The sequence below is a fragment of the Acanthochromis polyacanthus genome, chromosome 4 (genome assembly GCF_021347895.1).
Source record: "Acanthochromis polyacanthus isolate Apoly-LR-REF ecotype Palm Island chromosome 4, KAUST_Apoly_ChrSc, whole genome shotgun sequence".
Taxonomy (NCBI): Eukaryota; Metazoa; Chordata; class Actinopteri; family Pomacentridae; genus Acanthochromis; species Acanthochromis polyacanthus.
In genome coordinates this window covers 17,982,790-17,998,923 of record NC_067116.1, presented here as the reverse complement: position 1 = coordinate 17,998,923, position 16,134 = coordinate 17,982,790, and the positions used below count along the sequence as shown (strand labels likewise).

At 43.5% G+C, this 16,134-nt stretch overlaps 1 long non-coding RNA gene across 1 annotated transcript; it reads right to left on the bottom strand.

The window, feature by feature from the left end:
- Nucleotides 1–13,097: 13,097 nt before the first annotated feature.
- On the bottom strand, nucleotides 13,098–13,849 carry LOC127533711 (uncharacterized). Its single transcript, XR_007941463.1, has 2 exons — nucleotides 13,693–13,849; nucleotides 13,098–13,186 (listed from the first exon to the last, which is right to left on the bottom strand). It is a non-coding gene; the product is annotated as an uncharacterized LOC127533711 (long non-coding RNA).
- Nucleotides 13,850–16,134: the final 2,285 nt, after the last annotated feature.

Here is a 16,134-nt window from a genome sequence, read left to right as displayed (position 1 = left end):
ACAAGATCTTGGCAGAAAATTAATGCAACAAAATGCTGTGAAATCAATGTCAATGTTTATTTCTGGACAGAAATAAATTGGTGTGACATTTAAATGTTGCTTACATTCGTAGCAACATTTAAAAAATGCTTTCAAGATGTTTTCAAACCTTCAAATGATAGAATTAAAAAAATGTTCCTCTAATATTACATAATCAACAGTGAAGCGTTTTGCTTGCAATGTTCTGAGGATGTTGTTGAGGTAACATGTTAGCTCATACATGTCATAACCTGGGCGTTTAGAACCCATGCAGCAGGCAAAGAGACAGACGGGTGAATTGCAAAAAGGGGTTTAAATTTAAACATGAACACTCCATATGAGGAGGCACAGGGAACAAACGGAACGGAGATGAAAACTAAACTAAAGGCGACGGACCAGTCGGCCGTGGTGGAGATTAGCTAAACTAAACTGAGGAGGGGTGACTCACGACAGTGTCCCGGGGTTCGGGAGATGAGGTGGGGGGCAGAGCTGAGGGAGCCGGTAACGGGGATGTGACGAAGACTGAGGAGCAGACGGACCAGGAGCAGACGGAGGAGGGGTGCAGAGCAGAGCAGGGGTGACGAGCAGGCGACGTAGTCCAGAGAGTCCAGGAAGCGGTGTGTACATGACAGAGAACGGCATGTAATGTCCCAGCATCGAAGCAGAGGAGAGAGCCAGACTTTATACGCCGCTGATGGCTGATTAGTTAGTCGTGCCAGCTGTGCACCACCTGGTAATCCGGCAGAGCACCAAACAGGAGAGGGAGGGACCATGACAATACATTTTTTTAGAATGTCTTTTGATGAAGTTATCCTCCTGATAAGAAGAACATTACTTCAATTTGAAGTAGCTCATCTGTTGGATCAGACCACACAATCCAGCCTTCACTCCCTATGTGCATCATTGAGCCTTATTCGCCCATGATCCTGTCGTCGATTCACCACTGTTCCTTCCTTGGACCACTGTTGATAGATCCTGACCACTGCAGACCAGAAACACCCCATAAGAGCTGCAGTTTTGGAGATGCTCTTTCCCAGTCCTCTAGTCATCTCAATTTGGCCCTTGTCAAACTCGTAAATCCTAGCACTCGCCCATTTTTCCTGCTTCAAACACATCAACTTTGATGCCAAAATGTTCGTTTGCTCCCTAATAGAACCAAACCACCAGCCAAGATGACAAGATATCAGTGTTATTCACTTCACATGCCTGATCCGTGTAAATATACATTTGTCTATTTAAAATGCAATATGTCGTACATGTTTTCTTTTGTTTTTTAATGAATGCAAAGACATGAACCTGGCTCCAACTACAAGAGTCCATGTATTGACCTCCTACACAAAGTATAACTTTAATTTCCTCATATTTTCCCTGAGCAGCAACAAAGAAAAGCAGATGTTACACACTGACCTTTCACCTGCCAGTATGAACACTTCAGTCGAGAGCAAGTCTTTGACAAACACATATTCAAAGACTTTAAAACAAATGCTTATTCAAAGAGCAATGCCAAAGGTGGTCCTTCAAAGGGTGACCACTGGTAAAGACATGGGGCTGGTGCATGATTTCCAGCATTGTAATGAGCTGCTGTCATTGTGCTTCTGCATGTATAATTATGTGCAAATAATGCTACTGAACTGTGTGGGTACCTCCCACTGTGACACTGTGTTGCCAGTCCCTATGCTTTCACATCTGGCTAGAGCTTTGAAGTGGCAGGTGTGCCATCTCCATGCCACACACACACACACACACACACACACACACACACACACACACACACACACACACACACACACACACACACACACACACACACACACACTCAGATATACACTTTCACCACCATGCTGGCGCAACGAGAGAAAGACAGCCCTTTGTTGGCAAGTACAAAGAACATACACATTGTCGTTTTGGTGTTCAGGGACTGTTTTTGATACAGCACAATCAGATTCACACATCTTAGGTTATGAAAGGCTTTAACGAACAAAAGAAAACAGGTTTAAAACCCACATAGTTGTCAGCTGTAAGTCATCCGGGATGAGCGATGACTTGACTCAAGTCTCACTGCTCATGTGTGGAGGAACTGATCTAACACGATTCCACCTCCCAGCGGCACATCAGACTGGTATTTCATATAAAAAGAAGGGATTTACACACATGCACACACACCCCCACACGTGCATAAATGCCTTGAAATTATGTTGCAAGTGAGCCAAAGCCGCAGCAGAATAAGTCAAAGAATTACCGAAAAGTCATTGTCACTTGTCTGATGTTGCTATTCCACACAGGCTCACATACATCAGCAGGCATGTCTTATTTCGACGGCTGCAATAAGGCAAAAAGTTTGACAAAACTACCGGGTTATCTGGGGATGCAGAATCACCATAAAGCTTTTTGCAGGATTATTTGCACATTTTTCCAACGGCATGCCTTCTTTTTGATTCCCCAGCTCCTCTCGGTTTGTAGAGACAGAAGGAAAAAAATAACAGCAAATAAACTTCATTATTATTATTATTATGGTAAACACTTTTTTTGTGTGGCCATTCCAGTCTTGCACTCAAACCTTTCTAAAATGAATATAATGGATTTACCTAAAATCAATGTTAAGTAGTGCACATAATCAATTTAAATATTTTATGATAATAGAGAGTATTTTACTAACATGTGACTTCTTTTAATTACTTTATATACAGTTCGGCACAGTTACAGGTGTGGCCGTGGCTCAGTTGGTAGAGTAGGGTCGTCCACTGATTGCAGAGTTGGCAGGTTGTGGGTGTTGGCAAAAGCATCCCTGGACAAGTCGCTGAACCCAAAGTTGTTTCCAATGGCCGGGTAGCGCCCTGCATGACAGCTCTGCTCACTGTTGTGTGAGTGTGTGTGTGAATGAGAAATGCGTTGTAAAGTGCTTTGGAGCCTTAGGTTGAAACAGCACAATAGAAGTGTGAACCATTTAAGGTTTAAGAGTTAATGAAAGGCAAATGGTCTGCACTTACTGTATATACGTTCTACAAAGTGTTTCTCATTCACCCATTCCCACACGCTCACATACTAATGGAGCAGTGCCGCAATACAAGGTGCTCGCCTGCCATTCAGAGCAACTTAGTGTTCTCTGTCAAGGAGAGCCGCAGTTGCCCCAAAAGAGCATCCACTCTTTGTTGCTCTTTGGTTAAACTTCTTTTAGATTCATTTGTTTTTATTGAACCATTTGAGAACTTTAGCATGAAGTGCTGTGATCCGCTTAAGTGAGAGTCAGTGATTTACAGCAACAGCAATATGCATCAAATCACCACAAGCCTATTATTTTTGTTCTTTTTCCTGCCACCAAACCAGCTCTGAGTTGTCGGGATACTAACATGGGACCTCTGGTGACCGCGACTGGAACGTGGATTCGTTTGGTTGTCCTGGTGGGGAAGGCCGCTGAGATGTGGGAGTAACACTGTGTCTACCTCATCTGCAACAATGTTTAGATACTGTTGGTGGCACGTGTAAATGCAACATCCACATGATATACGACTACTACTACTTTTATATAGCATTGTAAAAAGACGATCAACGCTTAGCTTTGGTAGCCATTTGTAAGCCTTAAAACTTGCTCTTTAATGCAGTCAGGCAATCACGCTGCAGCTGCTGAAGGCATACACGCATGCCAAAGATAGTCAAGAGCTACAGCTCTTGTCCAGATCCAGCATGGTGGAATAATTGTTGATGCCCAGCGGGCTCGTTTAAATAACCTTTGGTCGCCTGAATTTTCACCACGACAGTCTCTCACAAAGGTGCAAAAAGGCCAAACATAGAGTGAGCACCACTTCTGGGGATGGAAACCCTTCATTAACGAGAGAGTTACCAATAGAAAGGTCAAACAGGTTCAAGCTAACAGGAAGGAGACACTAACTCAAATAATCACATTTTAAAATAGCACTAGATGGAAAAGCACCTGAGTTTGAAACATGTCTGAAGTGAAAAAAAATGTATGTCTAATTTCTATTTCAACACACAGATGTTTGAATCAAATTTTGGTATGAATAAGTTTTTGGCTGGACAAAGATTTCTATATTTATATAAAATAATGCAGAAAAGGCGTGACACACGCTCTTTCTGTGCTCTGTTTGGGATATCAGCCACTTCACCTTCTTTCTATTTATCTCAACAGAATGTAATTACCTTCAGCGTGTTATGAGACTGATCGTTATGGACCTCTGTTTCATTCTATTATGGTTAACAATTTTTCTGGATTCAAATGCAGAACAAAAATCAATGCACACTTTCAAAATGTTTATTGTTAAGCATTTCTGGTGATGAAGGGGGAAACCAGGGGAAAGAATGCAGAGATGTGGAGACTATTGCAGGTGAATGGCGGCCGTGGAAATCCTGTAGCACATGTAGAAGTATGAAGGTTGGTAACTCTGAGTGTGGCATGTGGTTGAGTGGGTGGTTGACTGGCTGTTGTGGAGACAGAGGAAGTGAAAGGTGTGTCAGACATGGTAAATTGCAGGCTGAGGGTAGGAAAGATGAGGAGACAGCCTGAGGAGAACACGACCTGAGGCACAAAGAAGTTGCAGAGCAGAACTGGGGCTCAACGAGACTTCACTTAACACGAGAAAGCAGATGCTACAAGGAGAGTTCTGACCCAAGATACTACCACGGGAGCAGGCAGAACAAGCTGGCGAGAAGCTGAACGAAGATCTGGAGTTTAAATACCGCAGCAGGTGATTAGTGGATGAATCTCAGGTGAGTCAGGTGAAAGAGGAACAGGTGGCCGCATGCAAGCCCAAACACAGGGAGGATAGTGGAGACAAATTAAAGACAAAAGGGAGAAAACAAGAGGAACAAGGAGCGGGAGGGTGATACTGTGACAAACAATGAGTAATATATTTTCTTAAGCTGCAGAAAATTAGACTGTCTCCCTAAGGAAGGTCCTGGGCTGTTGTCAAGGGACCTATCAAAAAAGAAAATTACAAAGTTTTGCAATTTTTATCTAATCAATTAGCTGTGGAGCAGTGAAGTGTGGAATGTGTATTTGTTTTTTATTTTAATGAGTAAAGGCGCAACATCAATCTGCAATTCATGTGTTTTATGTTTTTAACTTTGCTTGTGTGTGGTCCAGCGCCAAATTCTTTGAAAAAATATGTCTCTCTTTCCTTGTGGGACAAAGTAAATGCCAGTTTTATTTGTTCTTCGCTACAAATGTTGTGTGATCCTACAGAAACCCAATTAAAAAGGTTTAATTGGGCCAAATCAATGGATCCATCCTGTCTGGTGTCATCATTAGGCTGAGGGTGGTGGATAATATTTTCTTGCCACATATTCGGACTTAATACCAACTTGGCTGTGTTTTAGAAATCCCTTGACACCCCTTCGACAGATGACGGCTTATTTCAATAGTGGAAGCCATTTTAAGATACAAAAGACAAAGTAACTATGTAATAGTAGTGCTTGTACAACAAGAAGTGTAGTTCCTCACCATTTATCTCCTATGAAGACATATACTTGTTGAATCAACTATGAGTTGCAAACTAATTTCATCTTAACAGTCCAGTGAATAAAAGATTTCAAGCTTGTAAGGAATTTCTTTTTTGCAAAAGGATTGTCAAATGTTAAAGGTAACATATTATCTCACATGTCCCCGCAATATGTCAGTTTTTCAATTCAAAATACTGCAGGGGTGATTCATTTTACCACAACTGTATAACCACTGGTTTTAGGAAAAACCAGTGAGCTGCTGCTGGAAGAACACGCTGTCTTAGTAAAGGCCCTGTCACACTCTAGCGTACAGAGCCAGCGTCTGAGGAACGTATGGACTTTTTGGGAATATGCTGACATACGCTGAAATACGCTAGGGGTACGCTAGAATACATTTCTAGTACGCCGGGGTACGCCGGGGTACGTTGGTGTACGCTGATGTACGCTGACGGCCAAAAATTTTTTGAACATGCACAAAAATTTTCAGCGTATGCCGACGTATGAATTTTACGCTCCTCATACGTTCCTCATACGCTGAACACGCTAGAGGTACGCTGAAGGTACATTACATATACGTCGAGTACGCTTCTCATACATTGAAATTAAGTGGGTCAGGAAACCTAGCGTTAGAGGAGTGTATAATGAACGTGTGTCTGACGTGTGTCTAACGAATGGCTAACGTTATGATGGTAGTTCTAACGACAATCTAACGTACTCAATTTATGCCTAACGTGTTCTGAGCGTACAGCCAACTTATCCCATGCGTATTACATGCGTATTTTTAGCGTATGGGGAGCATATAAAGTCTCACATTTCCAAATCTGTATCAGTTTGTACCAGCAGTTCAGAGATGGAGGTTGCTGTGCTCCAACATCACCAAGATTTGTTACAGTTGGCAGTTGAGTATGCTAGACACAGAAGAAGAAGGCGTAGAATGAGACATGCAATCTGGGTGAAACCTTGGATTGGAAGGCGGCGTCAATTTGGCCTTTATGACCAGCTTATGGTAGAATTGAGAATTGAGAATTGAGAAATGAAGATCAGAGAGCCTTCAGGAACTTCCTACGCATGCCTCCAGAAATGTATGATGAACTGCTGGACAGGGTTGGTCCCAACATCACCAGCTGTGTACGCTCATCATACGTGTGGCTGACGTTCCACATACGTTTCTCATACGTCGGAGGTATGCTGATATACGTTACTCATACGTCGGTATACGTCCAACTCAAATACACATCACATCACATACGCTCACATACGCTACTCATACGCTGACGGTACGCTAGGCTCACGTTACTCTAATGGTCATTAACCGAAAATCGACCACATACGCTGAAAAGTTGTGCGTATAAACAATTTTTCGAAATATTCAATACGTTCCTCAGACGCTGGCTCTATACGCTAGAGTGTGACAGGGCCCTTAGGAGTTACATAGCACCTGGGTTGAACTCTCACTGGCTTGTAAAGCTGGGAGATTATCTAGTTGTTGGGGGGCTTGAGGAAAGTAAATGTCTCCATGGCCTTAATTTTACACTTCTGACTTTATAGCAACCACCCAACAGAAGAATAAATTCTCACCATATGGGCTCTTGAAGGGATTGAGCGATACGTCTGCTCATCAAAAGCATCTTCACCGTCTTTGGCTGGTTCCAGTAGGATAACACACCATGTCAAACAGCACATGTTGTCTTAAGCTGGTTCCACAGCTCAACTATGATTTCAGTGCCCAAAGGCTTCCATAATGACCCGATCTCAGCCTAAGGAGCACCTTTGAATGCACTGCTGACAAACCTGCGGCTGCTGTGTCACTGGAATGTTGAATGCAAAGCTATTCTGGGAAGTCAACCAGTATTAGAAAGGTGTGCCTAATAAAATGGTCACTGAGTGTAACACACAGAAAAACCCTCTCAGAAACAAGGATACTGGTTTAAAAATAACTTCAGTCTAATTAGTTTTCTGCTGTGTGTGTGTGTGTGTGTGTGTGTGTGTGTGTGTGTGTGCGCGCGCGCGCGCGCGTGTGTGTGTGTGAGGACAGGATGAGGCTGCAACAGCAGAGTAATTAAAAGAAACAAGTCTTTGATCTTAATGAGGGTTTTCTACTCTTGTTGGAGTGAGGGGATGTGTATATATGCAAGAGAGCGTGTGCGTTTGTGTTCATAATTTCTGTATAAAAAAAATGATTCCCCCAGAATAACCCCCTCTGAAATGAAAAATAAACTCCAATTCTATTCAACACAGCAGGGAAGTTTCATTTTCATGTGTTCTGGTGACTTTTGGTCAAAGAGAACATGTCACGTCTTTGAAATAACAGATTTAGGTCATTCTGGAGAAGAAAAAAAAGCTTCCTCCATGACTGTTTGTTCTCAACTTCATGACTAATTGACTTGAAGATAATTTGGATGTTGAATAACGGCAGCAGGAGTCCACTCCATTCAGCGGTGAGATTGATGCATCTAAATAACACCAACAAACATGGCCCGCAATCACTCTAGAGGGGGTGCTCCGCCGAGAACATCATTACCGACTCTGTGTTGTCTGCTAAATCAAAGTAGCTTCCTCAGCTTTGATAAAAAAAGCTTTGCTGCCGACCAGGGTGGGAGTTTGCTGCTGGGTTACCCAGATGAGAATCATTCACTGATACACCAAGAGGCTGTCTGTTTTCTGGTCGAATGACACTAAAAAGACCAAAAAAATGGAATCAACATAGAGAGAGGGTGACCGGCCTGCTGGCTAAAGCCACGCGATAAACAAAGCAATGCTATCAAACAGAATAGAATAAGACTGAATATTCAGTACAATAGTATCAAGTTGAATAAAATATGATTGTGTAGTGAAACTGAAAAGAACATAATTAGTTCCAGTTCAGTATCTTTTATTCATGAAGCATGTTATCTCAGCATAGTCTCAGCGGTCTTTATGTGCAGTGAAAGAAAGAAGTTTTGTACATCTAATTAATCAATAATCAATCAAAGGACTGAATGATGCAATACAGTACACGACAGCAACAGGGGGTTGGCTGAGCACAAGGCATGTGAGGTTTCACGCAGCTCCTTCTGTCTGTTTTCTTGTCCTATACTTACCTCTACTCTTGCTTCAGATGCTTCTTGCCCTGATGTGTTTTCTGACACTGCTATTACCTGAACCATCCAATGTGTGTCTCATTGTCAAACCTTCTCACTATGTTCAGGTTTTGTCCACACATGAACAGGTAATTTCTTAAGACCCCCTTTAAAAAAATATATGTTTTTTTTTACCCTGCTAACATGTCCATATAGTGGTTTGTATATACTAGAAGATAGCCTAGATGCGCTAGACAACCCACGGCAATGAATTTAATTCTCTGCCAGGGTCGGTCTAGTTACCCTCGGTAAGCCTCGAGGTTGGATTCTCCTAAAACTGGCCGACGAATCACCATGAAGTGTAGAGTCAGAAGGCGGGCGTAACTAAGTGATGACAGAGGCGCAACGATTCTGACAGAAACAACCGGAAACAACCATAGAAGCAAGGATAGACACGAAGATGGCTGCGCACAATAAACAGTTATCTTTCGACTCGGCTTTGGCCACAGCCCTTAAAGACTTGAAGCTAAAATTCACATGTTAACATGTCTGTAATATACTTGAGCTTCACCCATTGACTGTATAAATAAGGCTTCACCGAACTCCCGCATTCTCTGATTTCCGGCGCTCTCGGAACTACGTCAGCCTATTCGTTGCGCTGATTGGTTGTATACCTACCCAGTTGCTGCAGAGTGATTTGAAAGACAACCTTTTAGCCCGCCTCCCTCCCTGTCGAAAGTTCCTAGACCCTTGTGTCTTCAGACCTGGGTCTAGCGCGGCTAGGCTAACTAGAAGACACATTATGACCAAAATAAGTTAGCAATGCCATGGATGACCATTTCTGCCTTTATGCTACAGTGTACTGAAGACAGTTTGAAAATTATGGATTCAGACTTTCAGGGTTTCATACATAACAAACCAATCCTGTGAACTTGCAGAGTGGGACTTTCTGTGTCATTATTCATCTTCAAGATTCAGTTTCTCAAGTCCTAACACTTGGAGCTGATTTACTTCAATATTATAGCTTGTCATTGTGTACCACAGTGTAGTTCTACGGTGTTTGAGCAGAGTAGAAGGTGAGCTGGTGTGCTTGAGCCGCTGTGAGTGGCTGAGCGGTTGGTGGAAAGGGAAGCAGTGACTTTAATGGCTTCAGGGCCAACTGTGTAGAGACACATCTAAGACATTTTAAGACAAGAAGGGATTATTATCATGAAAAAAAAATTCTGAATATGTAACTTTGAAAGACAGAGATGAGTTTTTATGAATTTAATCAATGACCAGAGAGACACTTCAGTGTTTTAGGTTCACTGAATGTCACTGTGGATTCAGCACAACCATTTAAACACCTCCAGAAGTCCTGTTTGCTGCCCACAGCTGCTGTGTGTCGCATTGCTTACTCTGAGTTTAATAAACACCTGCAGCATCACAGCACCAGAAACCATCGGTACGTCTTTACGTGCATTTACGCATGTGGCGCCTCAGTGGTCTCTTGATTGGAATCAGACAATAAATCATTTTCTGTGGACTTGTACACACCATGCCAGCTGTTTCACACAGACTGAAGCAGTGGTGTAGTCTAGTTGTTTCTAGTGGGTATACTCCAGCTTCATAAGCCAGGTCAGGTTCTCATATATGTGCGTGCGCGCGCGCACACACACACACACACACACACACACACACACACACACACACACACACACACACACACAGCAGCAGAAGCTCCTTTATTTCAAACTACCAATTAGATACTTATAGACATTATAGTGTCAGCGGCTCCTCCTCCTGCCATCAGGTAGAGCTGATGTTTCCTCTTCATCAGGTAGAGCTGATGTTTCCTCTTCATCAGGTAGAGCTGATGTTTCCTCTTCATCAGGCTCCCTTTCCTAAACATTAACCTTAGCTCCGGCTTTAGTGTTTCCTAAAGTGGCCATATTCACAGGACAAGCAACAGACTTATTAAAACACTGAAATAGTTTAATTTTGCTTTGCTTTCTTTTTGTTATTTTTTCTCCACTGACTGGTGTTGGATCATTACAGGTTGTTAACTCATGTCCTTCTTTTTCTAAGCCAGGGGTATTCAGCTAAAATTCAAAGAGGTCCAGTCAGAGAAAATGGATTAAAGCAAAGGTCCAGAACATCATAATGTTTAACTTGAATTAGTGTGATATATGTTGATGTAACCTGGTAGTTTTATTAGAGTCTGCATGTAATCAAAACTGACCGTCAAATAAATTCAGTACGGTTCAAAAACATGTCGACATTTATTAATAAATAACTTTTTATATAACTGTATATCTTAAAATAAATTGTAGAACTTTAGAAAAAAAGTGGCTGAACAACCTGAACCAACTTAACATCTTGGACAATACCTAAATCTCATAAATGTAAACATTTGAACCCTTTCACATTGTTTTCTTGTCTTCTATCACTCCCCTTATATCTCTGCGGCTTAATGGGAGAACTGAGCTGCTGCTTGTCCTGCCAGTGTTTTGAATCATGGCCTGAATGGTGTCAGAGCATATTTAGAGGAGCTCATTGGTGAGTCTGAAACAATATTTAGTTTTGATTATGTTCATAGTTGAGAAAGCTGCCTTACAGCTGTATGTTGAGCCAAACATGTTCAGCATGTGGCCACAGTCTGTCCTCCACTGATGTATAATGTGCAAAAGATACGACTCTAAGAGACGATGCTTTGTAGTGAATCTGAAGAGCCGACTCCTAACGTATTTAATGGAGTATGCAGTTTAACACTGTCCTCGCAGAAAACATGTTACTGGATCCTAGATTAAAGAAGCTTGCCTTCAGTGACAACAGAGCTTTTGATGAGACACTTCAGAGAACAAGAGCAGCAGCCTCACACCTCCACCATTAGAGGACCAAGTGGAGGAGGAACCTCAACTTCTGCTATATGGAGGCTCTTTGATGGAAGAGCTACAGGAGATGATTCAGGAGAAATCCTACAGCTGACGTGGTAATGGAGGATCATATCTAGAGGAACCCCTCATCCAACCAGCAGACAACCCACTGAGCTGGAGGCAGGACAAGGCCTCAGTCTGCCCCACCTGGTGAAGGTGATGGAGGAGAGACAACTTCTTCCATCTGAGAGAATCTTCTCAAAAACACGGCAGATATTCACTGAAAGAAGAAACGGTATCAGCCCATCCAAGCTCAGCCATCTGATTTTTCTAAATGTCAGCCTGCTCTGAGGACATTTATACTGTTTGAATACTGAGTCTGGTTCTGTTTCTGTTCTGGTTCTGTGGGTTCATGTGCAGAGTTTTGTTCATTTGTTTTTGTGCAAAAAAGTTTGATTGAAATATTAAACAAAAGTAAGAATGCCTGTTTTTGTAACAGAACAAATGCACAAAATGAGTCAATTAAAAGGCTTCTCATAAAAACACTGAATGAAAAAGAGTTTGTCTTCCTTTTCCTTCACCCACTCCTCCATGCTCCTCCCATCCCTCTCACCTCCTCCCATTCCTTCACACTCCTAACCAATCCTTCCTCCTCCTCTGCCTGTCCCTCCACCCATCATGCTCCTCCCCATCCCTCCCACCTCCTCCTCTAGCTGTTCCTCCTCCTATTCCTACACGCTCGTCCCACTCACTCTCACCTCCTCTTCCTCTGCCTGTCCCTGCTCCTGTTCCTCCACGCTCCTCCCCCTCCCTCCCACCTCCTCCTCTACCTGTCTCTCCTCCCATTCCTCCGCGCTCTTCCCCATCCCTCCCACCTCCTCCCATTCCTCCACACTCCTAACCAATCCTCCCTCCTCCTCTGCCTGTCCCTCCACCCATTCCTCCACGCTCCTCCCCTTCCCTCCCACCTCCTACTCACCTTGTACTTACTCTCATTCCTCCACGCTCCTCCCCATCCCTCCCACCTCCTCCTCTAACTGTTCCTCCTCCTACTCCTACATGCTACTCCCCTTCCCTCACACCTCCTCCTCTGTCTGTCCATCCTCCCATTCCTCCATGCTCCTCCCCTTCCCTGTCACCTCCTCTTATACCTGTCCCCAGAGCCTTAGAGATAGTAAGAGTTGCGACACTCATGCTCTCGCAGCGGGGCGGTCACGTGGTTCATGTAAGCCTGAATAGTTCCAAACAGGCAGCGCTGTCATTTCCTTCTATGGGACTGAGAGCGGCGATTTCACGGTAAAAAAAAAAAGGAATAAAATCACACCTCCAAGTACTTGTTTGATTATTAATTCATTGGAGTATGCATGTAAATGTCAGTTTTACATTTTGAGCCGTAAGGTGACATATTAAAGACGCTTTTGGGGTTTGGGAGGGAATGTTTCACATTCGTGTTAGCATGGAAAATCGACTTTTACACAGAAATGTAAGATGATTGAAGATGTTAATTTTTGCCCAGCTGGATTATTGTATTTCCAGACAATGTCTATATTTCTCTGATTCACTTACCTGTAGTCTGGGAGTTATTGAAAAGCAGAGTAACAACAGTCCATTCAGCAGATAGTGTCCAGCCACTTCTGATGAGGCAGGAGTTGACTCACTATAACCATTTTAAGACATACACAAAATATATATATTCAAGAATAACAACTCATTATGCTTTGATGAATGAAATAGTATGTTTTATTGACAATGGGAGAAACAATGAGGGTCTTCGTGTCTTCAGTGAGGGCTCTTGGGATACTGGCAGATAGATAGATACGATAGATATTAATAAATATATTTGTTAAATACTTACAAGTATAAGTTTATGCATTATAAAGGGTCTCATATAAAGGACGTAGTCTTGACAATTAAAAAGAGGTAGCGATGTAGCTAGGTAGCTTTCAAAGAAGAGCTAACAAGCACATGGCAATGCCTGAAAGTCGGTCATCTGCCAATATTCACAAATACAGATAAATGTATGCACCACAAAAGGCTTCTGATATAATATAAAGACGTTAAAATTAAAAAAGAGGTAGCGACTCATCAACAATTAATCCGTCAATATATCTCTGGAGATAACTTCACAGCTAACAGCAGAGTCGAGCTAAAAAAAGTAGCAGAAATTCGGTCGTCTACCAAGATAAAAAATATATATAATTACGCTGCGCAAATACAAATAAAGCTCAGCATATGCATCATAAAGAGCCTCTGATAAAATATAGGCAGTTGACAATTCAAAAGAGGTAGGCATTTCATCAACTTACCTCCACATATACTCAACAACCTGCAGTGCAAATGAACGGTGGCTATCACTGTCGAAGCGGTGCTTGGAACTAAACAAGCCTCCACAACCCGGAAGTAGACCGAAAGAAAGCGTACAACGGCACCCTATGGGAGTGTCGCAACTCTAACTATCTCTAAGGCTCTGCCTGTCCCTACTCCCATCCCTCCACGCTCCTCCCCATTCCTCACAACTCCCCCTCTGTCTCTCCTCCTATTCCTCCACGCTCGTCCCACTCCTTCCCACCCCCTCCTCCTCTGCCTGTCCCTCCACCCATTACTCCGTGCTCCAACCCATTCCTCCCACCTCCTCCTCTACCTGTCTTTCCTCCTATTCCTCCACGTTCCTCCCCATCCCTCCCACCTCCTCCTCTACCTCCTCTATTTCGCTTTGTTGTGGAGAACTGGGAGGGATGAGGAGGGGTTCATACAGACAGCAAAGCAAGCCTAAATAAGTGACTACACTTTAGAAAACAAGCCCAAAAACAACCCGCAATTGATGAAATTTGCAAGCGACTTTACAGAAAAACAAGCCCAAAGTTGCTTAACATATGCAGACTTTGTAACACTGCTCTTCAGGGAAGTCGTGCCACCCCGTATCTGTGGCAGCACTGTAAGATACGTCTACATGGTGCATTCAAATGCACTCGGACATTGGAGTTTTGCTCGTTATTCATCCTTTCAGGACTTTTGCTCTTTACAGCCGGCCACAAACTTTCATATACATATTTGTGAATTAGATCGTTCAGGACATTTGCCACCCTATGCCACCCCGCTCGATCCGCCCCTGGTTTTGGTACAGTTTTGCAAAACACACTCGATAGTTAAAACCAATTCATAAACATTATGAGACAGAGAGAAGTTGCACGGCCATTGCAGTGAATGATTTAGCACAGGGGATCAGTCTGACTTGTAGAGAGAAGGGAATAAAGCTACTGTATGTTAGGGTGTATCATAGAAAATCCGAGGTGGGATGATCGAGAATAGCTAAAAGACACTTGCTTCACAACATCCATCCATCCATTCTCTATACACCGCTTTATCCTCATTAGGGTTGCGGGGGGTGCTGGAGCCTATCCCAGCTGACTCGGGCAAAGGCAGGGGACACCCAGGACAGGTCACCAGTCTGTCGCAGGGCTACATATACAGACAAACAATCACACTCACATTCACACCTACGGGCAATTTAGAGTAACCAGTTAACCTCTGCATATTTTTGGACTGTGGGAGGAAGCCTAAGTGCCCGGAGAAAACCCACGCATGCACAGGGAGAACATGCAAACTCCATGCAGAAAGATCCCAGGCCCACTGCTTCACAACATGTATGAGTATAACTGGTGAGAACTACGCTGGCCATGATTCTTTCATTGTATAATGTTTTGTTTACTCCACCAGTGTATTTTCAAGGTGTTTGAGTGATGTATTGTAAGCCACTAGGGTTTTCGGTCAGCTGCACTCTTAGCCAATCAGAACTGATTTTGTTGGCGAGTGGGAAAAACAGCGTGACTTGAGAACAACGTGGAGAACGAGAGAAAAGATTACATGCATGGTTGAAGAAAAAAGCAGAGGACTAGCAGGGAAAATCAAGTTTAAAGTAGAGGTGATTAAAAGTTGTAGACCTGCATAGTTTCAGTATTGGCTTGGCACAACTAGTATTTAACAGATTTCTGTCTTGTGAAACTTGCAGTTTAGCGACTCGCTATACCGAAGCTCAAAATGAAGTGCAGGTAGGCTTGCCGCGATTATTGTTTATTTACTAGCTTGAAAAAGTTTAGGTGTGCAGGGTTCTCGCCAGGATTTTTTTCAGCGTAACGGCAGGTGCTCCTGCACACGCGCGCGCGCAATAGACGGGAATGCGCGCACGCAGTAGACGGGAACGCGCGCGCGCAATAGACGGGAACGCGCATGTGCGCATGCGCAATAGACGGGAACGGATCAATCGACAGGAAAGTACGGCTGAGGTGGGGAGACATAAATTAACCTAGATAGGCACCCAGTTGATAAAAACAAACACACATGGCGTTATCTGTCAAAATAACAGCGCAGCGGCCCTAATCACAGTGTTAACCCTTCCTGTTCGGCCAGGTCGGTCAGGAAGCCCGGGGTTAACCCCCTTCACTTCCTCAGCAGCCGTAGAGGCAAAGACACAGGAGCCCAGCCGCATCGAAGAACACTGCAGCCTTTATTGTCTATCAACAGTGGCTGAACCGCACAGTAAGGCCAACCCAGCAACTACACACCTTCTCTCCTCCTCCGACTGCACCGACCATGGCACCGACTGCCGTCTCTCTCACTCGCTCTCCCCCTCCCTCCCACACACACGCTGCTCTCTCTCCCTCTCTCATGACGGAGCCACACACTCTCATAACAACAGCGTAATCTTTGAAATGCGCTGGCGTAGCGGCCCTAATCACAGCGTAATCTTT